Source organism: Chiloscyllium plagiosum, unplaced genomic scaffold (assembly GCF_037043375.1).
Source record: "Chiloscyllium plagiosum isolate Xiang-an unplaced genomic scaffold, Cpla_swu_hap1 HiC_scaffold_22, whole genome shotgun sequence".
In the NCBI taxonomy this organism is placed as follows: domain Eukaryota; kingdom Metazoa; phylum Chordata; class Chondrichthyes; order Orectolobiformes; family Hemiscylliidae; genus Chiloscyllium; species Chiloscyllium plagiosum.
In genome coordinates, this window is record NW_028270160.1 from 44,243,288 (window position 1) to 44,258,525 (window position 15,238).

Genomic DNA, 15,238 nt, shown 5'->3' on the forward strand with positions numbered 1-15,238 from the left:
GCACATTATTAGAGAAACGTCAGCAATTTGTAGTGAATGAACTATTAACGCAGTTTCTGACAATCTCCATTATTAGTGTCTTAGATAAATATACTAAAAACGGAACTTTCAAGTCTTCCCAATTACCATAGATGTCTTCAGGACAATGTTCTTCAAGCTAAACATCAACAACTGTTCCCTGTAAAAGTCACCATGTCTTGATATAGGCTCTTCTCCACAGTTTTGCAAAGAAATTAAAATAAAACTATATGCTTCAAATTGATTTGGTAATTTGAAAAGGCTCAATCACCTCATCATCGATAAAGTACATATTTATTAACTGAAAAATGTTTCTGTTTATACAGTATGTTTCATTTCCTTTGCAACTAATAAAGTGTTTTGGATTGTAACTGTTATTGTAGCGTAAGTAAACTACAGTTATTACATTAAGCAAGATCCCAAAAAAAGGAAATGACTAGATCAGTTTTTCTTCATGTATTGGTTAAAGAACAAAGAGGGTTGCAACCAGTTTACAGAGAGATATTGATAGATTAATCTAAGTGGACAAGAAGTTGGCAAATTGAGTTTAATGTGATAAATGTGCAGTTGTTTGTTTTAGAAGGTGGAACAAAATAACTATTATTTAATTGGAGAAAAACTGCAGAAAGCTGCAACACAAAGGGACTTGGGGGTACTTGTACATGAAACACTGAAAGGTCATGCACAGATGGGGCAGGAAATCAGAAAGGCTAATGAAATATTGGCCTTTATTTGAAGTGGGTTAGAGTACAAGAGTAGGGAAGTCTTACTGCAACTGCACAAGGGGCTGGTGACTGCACATCTGGAATACTATGAACAGTTTTCGTTCCTTGTTTAAGCAAAGATCATTTCACTGGAGGCAGTTCAGAGAAGGATCACTGGGATGATTCCTGGTATGTTTTGCTTTGTTTTGAAAGCAAAGGTTAAACAGATTGGAATTCTACTCACTGGGGTTTAGAAGAATGAGTGGTGTTCTCATTGAAACATTTAGGACTCTTAAGGGACTTGACAGGATAAATGCTGAGAAGATGTTTCCCCTCATATGTACTCTAGGACCAGAGGGCACAGTCTCAGAATAAGGGGGTCCCAATTTAAGATCGAGATGAGGAGAAATTTCTTCTCTGAGGTATGAGGTGCTTTGGGACTCTTTGCTACAGAAAGCTGTGGGGGCAGAGCCTTTGTGTATATGTAATGTTGTGGTAGATTTTTGATCAGTAAGGGAATCAAGGATTACAGGGAAAATGCAGGAAAGTGGATGTGGGGAATTTTGGACCAGCCATGGTCCTATTGAATGGCAGAGCATTTTCTAGGAGCTGAATGGCTTACTCCAGTTCCTATTTCTTATGGTCTTAGCAAAGATAGCTGATCTTGTACAAGCAATTCAATGGGATTGCTTACACAAAATAAGAAGTTTCATTACTTATTTCAAAGACAGTACTTCCAACAATGCAACACCCTCATTTCAGCACAGAAAGTACAAGCCTAAACTCCTTAAAATACTACTCAGAAATTGTGCTGGCTCCTTCAAAGAGTAGCCGTGCTTGATCCATTTTCTTATTTTCAAATACATGTCCAATTCCACTTTAAAATTATTTATAAAATCAGATTCCATCACCTTTTAGATAGAGACTTGGATTGTCACTCCTAGTTCAGGTGTACAGACACTAGAAATGTCCATGTTCCAAAAATACAACCTTTCAAAAAGACTGCCCAGGTGTCAGAGTTTCAGTATGGGGTCAGTGGCTGTTGATTCTGGAAGAATGGAGGAGATTGCTGAGCGTGGACTTGGATGTCAAGGAAGCCTAACTTAAGGATCTGGCATTCTGAAGTTAAAAAATGAAGACCAAGACATACAAAATCTCTCCAACCCACACACATTACACCCAATGCCCTCTTTCACACACTCCCATGCTTTATCCATACCAAAGTATTCCATCTCAGGCCCCTTACCTATTGCCCATGTCTAAGTATGGCCCATAAACAACCCTTTCTGCCCCTTATAACCTACCCACACCCTAATGTTTCAATACGCTCCAAGCAGCATTCACCAATTCCCACGATCCCGCATAACCTCCGTGTTAATCTGTGCCCCTCCACCCATCTTGAATATGCTTTTCATTATCCCTATACAAACTCAGTGCCAATTTATGTTTCTCCTCCCACAATCCCTCACCATTACCTTTTACCCTTACACCTACTGTTCTAACTCATAATATTCAGCATGAGCTGAGCTTGACCATGCAGAGATGAGATAAAATAATGTTCTAAGTTGCCTGTAGCAGACTTCACTATGTTGACAAAAAAAAACTGTCCGTCTTAAAAAGTAACATTTACTACATTTACATTCCTTTAGCTAAATAAAGTTATAACAATAAATATTTAATTAAGTTACACAATTGCTTATATCAACAAGTATTGGAATTCATAGTCCCACGTCAAATCACGTGTAGCTATCAATTAAACAGAGATGGCAAGACCCAATATGTAAACCCTCTAGCTTACCTCAACAGTCTACGTGAAATAACAAGCAATCATTTTTAGCACTATTAAAATATTTAAAGGGGAGGACTTTTAGATGTCATGACAGTTCTTTTTGAAAGAAACATTTGATAATTTTCACAGGCCCTCTTGATAGCTCCCTTTGACAGATTTCCAGGGTTATTCATCCCACCTATAATGGTAATATAACATTAGCAAATTCTACTGCTGTAGCACTATGGTTGTGCACAGTGTGAAAGATTGCAACATATCTCTGCTATTTCAACCATTACTTCTTCCAGAAACAGCATGAATCCCATTCAGAATAGGAAGCTTACCAACTTTCAATAATGTAATTTAATGTCTTCTCTATTACTAAACAGTCCATAACTCTCCTTGTCTCTTTGATATAATCTTCACATCATCAGCTTTCCTTCTGATGACAGCTACAAATATTCACTTTACATTTTAGTCAAGTTCTCTACTTCTACATGAAAATTTTCATTTAGATCCTTGAAAGCCCCAATAATTTCCTCAGCAACCTCATACTTTATACATTGATAAATGTTTTTAGACTCACTTAAATATTGTCTCTTAATCTTTCTTACTAATCTTTGCCTCCGTGTTAGTTTTTTCGGTTCCCTGCTCTACTTCTCCTGATATTTTTGGTCATCAACTGAATCTTGCTTCTGTCATCAGCTTCTTTTTTCTATTTCATTTTAACTTCTTTTTGCTTCATTTTGCAAAGCCCACTAACATTAAATGTTCTATTTTTTTCCTTTCAAAGGAAATGTTTGGTTTGTACCTGAAGCATTTCTTTCCTAAATATTTATCATTACTTAATAGCTGCTTTATTTTGAAATATTTTCCAATTTATTCACACTGGGTCCCTTCTTAAATCACTGAAATCAGTGGAGCATTTTTATCTTCAATATTTTGTCATCTGTTTCCTTCATTGTTCTGAACCGAAGCATGTTATGGACGTTATTCACCAGATGATATCCTATTGAAATACACTTCATTTTCCCTGCCTTATTTCCCAGAACTGAAATCAACTTTGCGCCATGTCTTATAAAGAAACTAACATACAGGTTAGGAGTTAAAAATCACACAACACCAGGTTATAGTCCAACAGGTTTAATTGGAAGCACACTAGCTTTCGGAGCGACGCTCCTTCATCAGGTGACAATCACCTGATGAAGGAGCGTCGCTCCAAAAGCTAGTGTGCTTCCAATTAAACCTGTTGGACTATAACCTGGTGTTGTGTGATTTTTAACTTTGTACACCCCAGTCCAACACCGGCATCTCCGAATCATGACTACAGGTTAGGAGCATGAGTAGACCATTTGGCCCGTTAAAGCCCACACAGCCATTTAATAAAATCACGGCTAATCTGACTATAGTCTTAACTCCACTTTCCTAATTCCACAACACTCTTTGACCCACTTTTTAGTCAAAAAAGTATCTACCTCTGAATTAGCAATATTCTATGACGCTTTTTCCACCACTTTCCAGGAAATTCCAAAGACTTAATGATCTTTATACACTTTTCATTGTAGTTCTGTGCTTGAGTACACATAACAATAAAATCTAAATCTAATCTTTGAAGGAAAACAATTCTCATTTTTATCTTAACTGGGCAACCCTCTTATTTTTAAATAGTGTCCTCTAGTTCTAATCTCTTCCAAAACTGAAAATATTTTTCAGCATCCACTTTATCAAGCTCTTTCAGGATTTTATATGTTTTAATCAGATCACATCTCATTCTCCAAAAGATACTACCCTGCTTGTTCAAAGGTAGTATCTTCATAAGATAACCACACCATCCCAGGTATCAGAAAAGTGAACCTTCTTTTTACTGCTTCTAATACTTCTACAGGATTTCTTAATAAGCAGACCAAAACAGTAGAATGATCCAAATGTGGCCTCTTTCTATACTACTGTCGCAAAATATCCCTGCTTTTATTTTTCATTCTGTTTGCAATAAAGGACAAATTATAATTACCTACTTAATCACTTGCAGCATGTGCATACCATTATTTTGTAACTCATGTACCAGGTACACAGATGTTCCTCAGAGCTGTGCAATTTGTCTGCATTTAAAAGATATGCTGCTTTTTTATTTTCCTGCCAAAGTGAACAAGTTCACATTTTCCCACTTTATATTCCATTTGCCAATTTTTAAACTACTGATTTAACATTTTCAGACTCTTTATGTCCTCTTCACAATTTACCTTTCCACTTATCCTGTCACCAGCAAATGTAGCCAAATCTACAAAGTTACAAATCACACAACACCAGGTTATAGTCCAGGTTAATTGGAAGCACTAGCTTCCGGAGTGCCGCTCCTTCATCAGGTGATTGCTATGAATTATAAATAGTTGAGGCTCCAGCATTGATCCCTATGGTACTCTACTTGTCACATCTTCATAACCTGAAAACGGCCCATTTATACCTCCATTCTGTTTTGTAATAGCTAACTAATCCTGTACTCACTATAATTTGTTACTTGCTGCCACAAGCTCTTACTTTGTGTAGTAACTATTGATGTGGCATCTCTGCAAGTAATTTCTGGAAATCTTGCTATTAGCATACCCATATGTTTGCTTTCATCTACACTGTTTGTACCTCCTAAAAGAACTGCAATAATTTGGTCAAATATGATCCCCCTTTCTCAAAACTATGGCCGGTTATACTGAGATTTTCTAAGTGCTCTGTTCTGACCTCCTTAACAGTAGATTTAAGCATTTTCTCTAGGACAGATGATAAGTTAATTGTCCTACAGTTTTCTATTTTCTGATTTCTTCCTTTCTTGAACATATGTGTTACATTTATTATTTTCGAATCTGATGGAACTATTTCTAGAATTTAGGGAGTTTTAGAAAATTAGAACTAATGCATTCCTTATTTCAGCAACCACATCTTTTAAGGCATGAAAATGAATGTTTATTAGGACCTGGGAACTTATCATCTTTCAGTACCTTTTCCATATATAGTGATTGTAATTATTTTCCTTTCTCCCATTCACCTCTTGATTCACAATTATTTCTGTGATGTTATTTGAATCCTATACAGTCAAGACAGATGCAAATTTCTGATCAATTAATCTGTCATTTCCTTGTTTTCATTACTAATTCTACAGCTTTTCTCTCTGGAGGACCAACACACTCTCTCCCTCTTTAAATTTTTAAATACTTTAATTGCTTTTATATTTCTTGCTAGCTTTCTCTTATACAATAATTTCTCATTCTTCATCAGCCTTGAATTCATTCTTTGTTGTTTGTTGTATTCTGCCCAGTCTTCTTACTCTCAACTCATCTTTGCAGAATTATATACTTTCTCTTTCAATCTTTAAATTCCTTTGTTAGCCACAGATGGAGTGTTTGAGTCTCTTTCTCATTGGATATATTTCAATATATCGTTTTAAATGTCTGCCACTGCATTGCTACTGATCTATCTCCTTACTTAATTTCATATTAATTTATTTTAGCTTGCTTTGCATTCTTGCCCTTATAATTGACTGCATTCGAGTTTAGAACACTAGTCTTTGTTAGATTGGAGATATAATGGCCTCAACTTTACAGCTGTAATGATGGCAAAACTCTCAGCAATCACTCTTATCCTGTGATACTGACAGCAAGGTATGGCATTCACATGTATGCAATTAATGTAAAAATCACAAAGATTATGTGCTCCTTCACACGGTGTGCTGTTGATATCCCTGCAGATGATAATCTTTAGAAATCACTGAATTTAGAAGAATAACCCTTTCGCATTCTAATATTGTAGATAAAGCCCCAGAAAGTCATGCCTTGTTAATGAAGTGGGTTTTTAACCATGTATTACATCATAACTTCAGCTGAGCAACCATTCTGACCCTAGAAAATATAATTTATATTTGTGTAATAAATACTTTATGGCATCACCTTTGCTGAATGCCTGGAGTTTCCTTTGACTTGTTGCCAGATTATAGCTCATGGAACAAAAAGGGACAGTAACTTGGCTGAGAGACAGGAAACAGAGTTGTGGTTAATAAATGTTTTCTGTATGGGAGGAAGATTTATACTGGTATTGCCAAGGGGTAAGTATCAGGACACTGCTTTTCCTGATATTTATTAATGATTTGTATCTTGGTGAATTGGACACAGTTTCAAACTTTGTTGATTATCCAGAACTTTGACCATATTTAAACCATAAGGAGGACAACATAGAAAAGGACACGGACAAGTTGGTGAAATAAGCAGACAGAAAGCAGATGAAAATCAATGTGGAGAAATGTGAAGTGAATCATTTTGGGAGGAAAACCATGGAGAGAAAACAAACACTATCCCAAAAGGGGTGCAGGAATAGAGGGACCTGGTGTTTCTGTGCATAAGACATTAAAGGTGGCAGGGCAGGATGTAGGTGTGGTTAATGAAGCATACAGTATCCTAGGCTTTATTATTAGGGGCTAGAAGGAGGAGAGGACTGCAGATGCTGGAGATCAGAGCCAAAAACTATTTTGCTAGAAAAGCGCAGTAGGTCAGGCAGCATCTGAGGAACTTATGCCCGGAGCGTCGATTCTCCTGCTACTTGGATGCTGCCTGACATGCTGTGCTTTTCCAATCCCACACTTTTCGACACTTCATTATTAGGGCCATGGAGTACAAGCACAAGGAGGTTATGTTGAACTTGTGTGGGGCATTAGTTCATCGTTAGCTTGAGTTTGTGTTCAGTTCTGGGCACCATACTTTTGGAAGGATGCAAAGGCATTGGAGGGAATGCAGAAAATATTCATTTGAATGCTTCGAGGGATGAGGAACTTCAGTTATGAAGATAGTTTAGAGAAGTTGGGTCTGTTGACCTCAAAGGAAAAAAAGGCATTCAGAATCATGAGGTGGCTACACAGAGAGAAGGAGAAATTGTTCCCACTCAAGAAAGGATTGAGAAGGAGGAGGCACACATTTAACATATTGTAATTGATTATCGAAGCGACAGCTCCATGAGGGAAAATGCTTTCATGCGTTGAGCAGGTAAGGACTGGAATGCACTGCCTCCGTGTTTGGTGGAGCCAAAATGAATTAAATTATTCAAAAGGTGCTGTTATCTGAAAAGGAGGAATACACAAAGTTACCAGCAGAAAGTGAGAAGAATGATTCAAAATGAATTGTCCATTTGGAGACCAGGTGCGCACATGCAAATAGCCTCCTCTACTGTAATAATCCTGTGATTCTGTGAAGTTAAAGTTAACATCAAGAAATGAGGGAATTATCTCACTATTTTGTGATACCAACTATCCTATTCAGCATTACCAGAATAGATTATTTGCCCACATATCTTATTTCTGTGTATAGGATCTTGTGGACAAATTATCATTCATCTTACATTACAAAAGTGACCATACTTCAACAATAAACAGTAAACAATAACAGGCTGTAAAACACTTTAAAATGCATTGAAAGGCAAGAAGTAACTGAAAGGTCTTTTTTTCCCTTTCTGCTCTATACATTCATAACATGCATTATCCAATCTATCTGAGGAGCTTCACAGTTGCTTGAGATTATTATAGCCAGTCATTCATTCATATCTCCGTGAATTGTCTGAAGATTTTTCCCCCATCTTATCTCCACTGTGTATTGGGCCTATTATACACACCAAACATTGTACTACTTTCATTTCTAATATTTAACTTCAACTATCCTGAGATATTTGTATCATTGATAGTCACAGGTGAGGTGCTGGAAGACTGGAGGTTGGCTAACCACTGGTGCCACTATTTAGGAAAAGTGGTAAAGAATAGTCAGGGAACTATGGACCAGTGAGCCTGACATCGGTGGTGGGTAAGTTGTTGGAAGGAATCCTGACGGACAGGATTTACGTATATTTCAAAAAGCAAGGACTAATTAGAGATACAGTACAGGAGTTGGGAGGTCATGTTGCGGCTGTACAGGACATTGGTTAGGCTACTTTTGGAACAATGTGTGCAATTCAGGTCCCCCTCCTATCGGAAGGATGTTGTAAGACTTGGCAAGGTTCACAAAAGATTTACAAGGATATTGCCAGGGTTGGAGGATTTGAGGCTGGGCTGTTTTCCCTGGAGTGTCAGAGACTGAGGGCATGGATAGGATGAATAGACAAGGTCTTTTCCCTGGGTGGGGGGGGGAGGGGGGGGTGGGGGGGTTGGGGAGGGGTGAGTCCAGAACGAGAGGGCATAGGTTTAGGGTGAGAGTTGGAAAATTTAAAAAAGGGACCTAAAGGGCAAACTTTTCTTGCAGAGGGTGGTGGGTGTATGGAATGAGCTGCCAGAGGAGGTCATAGACTCATAGAGATGTACAGCACGGAAACAGACCCTTCGATCCATGCCGACCAGATATCCCAACCCAATCTAGTCCCACCTGCCAGCACCCGGCCCATATCCCTCCAAACCCTTCCTATTCATATACCCATCCAAATGCCTCTTAAATGTTGCAATTGTACCAGCCTCCACCACTTCCTCTGGCAGCTCATTCCATACACGTACCATCCTCTGCATGAAAACATTGACCCTTATGTCCCGTTTATATCTTTCCCCTTTCACTCTAATCCTATGCCCTCTAGTTCTGGACTCCCCCATCCCAGGGAAAAGACTTTGTCTATTTATCCTAACCATGCCCCTCATGATTTTGTAAACTTCTATAAGGACACCCCTCAGCGTCCAACGCTCCAGGGAAAACAGCCCCAGCCTGTTCAGCCTCTCCCTATAGCTCAAATCCTCCAACCCTGGCAACATCCTTGTAAATCTTTTCTGAACCCTTTCAAGTTTCACAACATATTTCCGATAGGAAGGAGACCAGAATTGTACGCAATGTTCCAACAGTGGCCTAACCAATGTCCTGTACAGCCGCAACATGACCTCCCAACTCCTGTACTCAATACTCTGACCAATAAAGGAAAGCATACCAAAAGCCTTCTTCACTATCCTATCTACCTACGACTCCACTTTCAAGGAGCTATGAATCTGCACTCTAAGGTCTCTTTGTTCAGCAACACTCCCTAGGACCTTACCATTAAGTGTATAAGTCCTACTAAGATTTGCTTTCCCAAAATGCAATGGTGGTGGAGGCTGGTACAATTACAGCATTTAAAAAGGCATCTGGTTGAGTATATGAATAGGAAGGGTTTAGAGGGATATGGGCAAAGTGCTGGCAAAAGGGACTAGATTAGTTTGGGACATCTGGTTAGCATGGATGAGTTGGACCAAAGGGACTGTTTCGTGCTGTACATCTCTATGACTATATCTGTATTCCGACATAATTAAAACCTGTCATTATAGAATCCTTCTTAATACAAGCATCTACACTTATCCCCAACCTTCTGCCCGACATTTCTAAAGATACCACATACAAGAATGTTAAGACCATAAATCTCAATAACAGTTTGAATCCATTATATCATTTTATTCATGGATTTACTGAGAATTGTTTTAATTCTGTTTAAATACTTTTAGTGTTTACAGACAAGCCAGTAATCCCTCGCTCCCAAATATTTCAAATGTTGACCTTTTGTACAGAACTCTTATCTCTCACTGCTGCAAAAGCAAATCTCTTTTCTTTTAGTTCCCGCTTGCATGGCGCCATCTCATACCTGGACAGTCAAAACTCAAATTCACCCTCACCTTTGTGACATCTCATTACCATGCCTCGTAGAAACCCTCTGCAAATATTTTCCCTCCTTTCACTCCAAAATAGACAAGCAGGAGGCTGGAAGAACACAACAAACTAGGCAGCATCAGGAAGTGGAGGTGTCAACATTTCAGGTATAATCAGTCTTCAGGAAGTTTCTGAAGAAGAGTTATACACAAAACTTCAGAGTTGCAATGAGGCCTGGGTGCCCTTGTACACCAGTTGCTTAAAGTAAGGATGTCGTAGGTGCAACAGATGGTGAAGAAGGTAAATGGTATGTTAGCCTGTAATACAAAGCAAGTATTGTACTGTTTTCACTTCTATTAACCAACCATCTGGATTCTGTCATAATTGAACTCTGTCACGATAGAATCCTTCCTTAATACAACCACCTACACTCCCCTACCCCAACCCTATGCTGCAAACCCACAGCATAGAGTCATAGGGTCATAAAGATGTACAGCATGGAAACAGACCCTTTGGTCCAACCCATCCATGCCAATCAGATATCCCAATCCAATCTAGTCCCAGCTGACAGCATCCAGGCCATATCCCTCCACACCCTTCCTATTCATATACCCATCCAAATGCCTTTTAAATGTTGCAATTGTACCAGCTTCCACCACTTCCTCTGGCAGCTCATTCCATACACGCACCATCCTCTACGAGCAAACGTTGCCCCTTAGGCCTCTTTTATATCTTTCCCCTTTCACCCTAAACCTATGCCCTCTAGCTCTGGACTCCCCCACCCCAGGGAAAAGACTTTGTCTATTTATCCTAACCATGCCCCTCATGATTTTGTAAACCTCTATAAGGCCACCCTCAGCCTCCGATGCTCCAAGGAAAACATCCCCAGCCTGTTCAGCCTCTCCTTATAGCTCAAATCTTCCAACCATGGCAGCATCCTTGTAAACCTTTTCTGAACCCTTTCAAGTTTCACAACATCTTTCCAATAGGTAGGAGTCCAGAATTGCATGCAATATTCCAACAGTGGCCTAACCAATGTCCTGTACAGCCGCAACATGACTTCCCATGTACTCAGTACTCTGACCAATAAAGGAAAGTATACCAAACGCCTTCTTCGCTATCCTATCTACCTGTGACTCCACTTTCAAGGAGCTATGAACCTGCACTCCAAGGTCGCTTTGTTCAGCAACACTCCCTAGGACCTTACCATTAAGTGTATAAGTTCTGCTCAGATATGCTTTCCCAAAATGCAGCACCTCGCATTTATCTGAATTAAACTCCATCTGCCACTTCTCAGCCCACTGACCCATCTGATCAAGATCCTGTTGTAATCTGAGGTAATCTTCTTCACTGTCCACCACACCTCCAATTTTGGTGTCATCTGCAAACTTATTAACTATACCTCTTATGCTTGCATCCAAATCATTTATATAAATGACAAGAAGTAGAGGACCCATCACCGATCCTTGTGGCACTCCACTGGTCACAGGCCTCCAGTCTGAAAAACAACCCTCCAACACCACCCTCTGTCTTCTACCTTTGAGTCAGTTCTGTATCCAAATGGCTATTTCTCCCTGTATTCCATGAGATCTAACCTTGCTCACCAGTCTCACGTGGGGAACCTTGTCCAATGCCTTACTGAAGACTATATAGATCATGTCTACTGCTCTGCCATCATCAATCCTCTTTGTTACTTCTTCAAAAAACTCAAACAAATTTGTGGGACATGATTTCCCACGCACAATCTCTAATCAGTTGACTATCCCTAATCAGTCCTTGCCTTTCCAAATACATGTACATCCTGTCCCTCAGGATTCCCTCCAACAACTTGCCCACCACTGATGTCAGACTCACTGGTCTATAGTTCCCTGGCTTGTCCTTACCACCCTTCTTAAACAGTCCAATACCACAATCAAGAATTTTAAGACCACAAATCCAAATAACTGTCCGACCCTATAATAACAAAGATGTGTCCCAATGACTGGAAGATAGAGAATTAGGGGTCACAGTTTATGAGAATGGTGTAGGCCATTTAAGACTGAGGTGAAGAGAAATGTTATCACCCAGAGAGTAGTGAACCTGTGGAACTCTCTGTCACAGAAGGCAGCTAAAACCAAAGATTGCATGTTTTCAAGAAGGTGTTACATGTAGTTCTTGGAACTAAAGGAATCAAAGGATCTGGGGAAAAAGTAGGAACAAGGTCTGCAATGGACCCTTCATCCACCAATCACTTCTCAACACTACACATGTCAATCCATACCACTGTCCAGCCCCAGTGGCTTCCTATGTGAATGAATGATTGAGTGTACATTGTGGACTGAAATTCAACTAGTGATCTCGGAGGTCATAAAGGGGTGCAGCATGGAAACAGACCTTTTGGTCCAAATCATCCATGTCAAACAGATATTCTAAATTAATCTAGTCTCATTTGCCATCACTTGGCCCACATCCCTCTAAACCCTTCCTATTCATGTACCCATCCAGATGCCTTTTTAAATGGTGTAATGGTACCAGCCTCCACTGCTTCCTGTGGCAGCTCATTCCATACACCCACCACCTTTTGCGTGAAAACGTTGTCCCTTTTAAATCTTTCCCCTCACCCTAAACCTATGCCGTCTAGTTCTGGACTCTCCCAACCCAGGGAAAGGACCTTATCTATTTCATCTATCCATACCCCTCATGATTTTATCAATCTCTAGAAGGTCATCCCTCAGCCTCCAACACTCCAGGGAAAACAGCTCCAACCTAGTTAGCATATTCCTGTTGCTCAAACCCTCCAACTCTGGCAACATCCTTGTCAATCTTTTCTGAACCCTTTCAAGTCTTACAACATCTTTCCTATCTGAGGGAGATCAGAATTGCATACAATATTCTAAAAGTGGCCTAACCAAGGTCCTGTACAGCCACATGATCTCCCAACTCCTATACTCAATGCTCTGACCAATAAAGAAAAGCATACTAAATTTCTTCACTATTCTATCTACCTAAGACGCTACTTTCAAGCAACTATGAATCTGCATTCCAAGGTCTCTTTGTTCATCAACACTCCCCACGACTTTACCATTAAATGTATAAGTGCTGCCCTGATTTGCCTTTCCAACATGCAGCACCTCACATTTATCTAAATTAAACTCCATCTGCCACTTCTTAGCCCATTGGCCCATCTGATCAAGATCCTGTTGTACTCTGAGGTAACCTTCTTCGCTGTCCACTCCACCTCCAATTTTGGTGTCATCTGCAAATTAACTAACTATACCTTCTATATTCACATCCAAATCATTTATATAAATGATGAAAAACAGTGGACCCAGCACCAATCATGTTGTCAGGCCTGAAGGAAATTCTACAAAAGTACATGCTTTCAAGGCTCTGTGAGGATAGTGTCTTCATGATATACAACAATGAAGAATCAGTCAATCATTCTGTATGTGGCTATGCCCATGTGGACACTACTGGGCTTTTCCTGGAGTTTCATGGGGAAAGATATCAGCAGTGAAACATTCCTTTTCTAAGACTCTGTACTTTTACTCACTGTTCTCAAATCTGCTGAAAAGATAAGAAAGAATTGTAGATGTCAACAGTTCTTCTTGTAGTCCTACTACAGCAAAGACACAAGTGCAGAAGGAGGCAGAAATGAATCTATCTGCAGCACAACAGCAGCCCCTATATAGAGAGAAACAGTGGGATAAAATCCATTCTAGAGTAGGTCTGTGATAGAACAGAATCTGCAGGCTTAGGTGCAGCTACCTGCAAATGTCTGAGTCCCAGTACAGAGCAAGTATGTCCCAAACAATCGTGTCACACTGTACCAGTTACTAGACTAGGACACGTGGTCAAAAGACTGGGTGGCACTCCCATCCTGAAATTACAACTGCTCTTTATTTCTTTGTTAGCAGATTGTTTTCAAAGCTATTGGTGATCCTCTGTGCAATTTCACAGTGTTCAACTTATAACTGCATCCAGGATGTCATGATGCTTTCTTCACAACAGCCCACCAATAAATCTATTTGCCCTTGATCCAGGGAGTCAGGTGATAAGGAATTTGGATTCTCAGCTATTGCTGGTTTCTCAAAGTTCAGGATGCAATCAATTTGCACCAGAGTGGCAGTTAGATCTAGCACTCCTTTATTGTTCAAATCATTTGCAAATCTAACAGCCAGATATTACATGTTCATGATAGATATCCCAAGAGCTGCCACAATTCATACATATGGGGTCACTGACGTGCCACTCTTTTTCAAGGCCCTTGATCCATTCAAGGATGGTTGATGGTTGACCAGAGATATCCTGATCCCACAGAGCCGATGGCTGTGAAATCTTTAGACTGATATCCAGAAGAACTACTAGTTATCCATGTTTTGATCAGGGCCATTGTAGAACAGATCATAAGCTGCTTGCAGATGAGGTTCTGATACATAGATCAGACAGTGCCATTAGTATACCCCTGAGAGGCTGCCCCACATCACAATGGTTTGCTATGCCATCTGCAATATCAGTTGTCAAAGAGGAAAAATATTGGATTAGAAGATGCATAAGTGAGGGAAATCTCTGAGGAAAAAGATGATGGTGAGGATACTGAGATGAGCCAGGTAGACTGTCAAAGACAAGAAGATGGCCATGGTCCAGAGAAGACCTGATAACTACTGGCTTCCAGGATGACTTGGCTGGGATAAGAATGACATGATTCTCCTGCTCCTCGGATGCTGCCTGACCTGCTGCACTTTTCCAGCATCACACTTTTCAACACTGGTCTCCAGCATCTGCAGTCCTCACTTTCTCCTGGGATAAGAATGTTCTGTTTTAGTTACAATTTCATTTGCATAATTGGCTGTCAGCCCTCTGCTTGCTGAATTTCACATTCCTCTAGCATTGAACTGTTTTTCTATTTGATTATCAATGCAACAAAATGTTGATCTTTACTTTTCATTGTGGTTCTGATCTCCTCACGTCTGTGAAATGTGTCTACAGTCAGTAGGGGAAGAAATATCTACAGTCTCTGACACTCAAAGGATTGCCAAAAACCAGCTTCCTGCCCAGGTCTGTGCAGAAGATGTGCCCCTGTACTCAGTCATGAGTCAACCTGCAAAGAGGCAGGGGAACATCAGGCAGATGTGTTAAATGCCTCAGGAGGATGG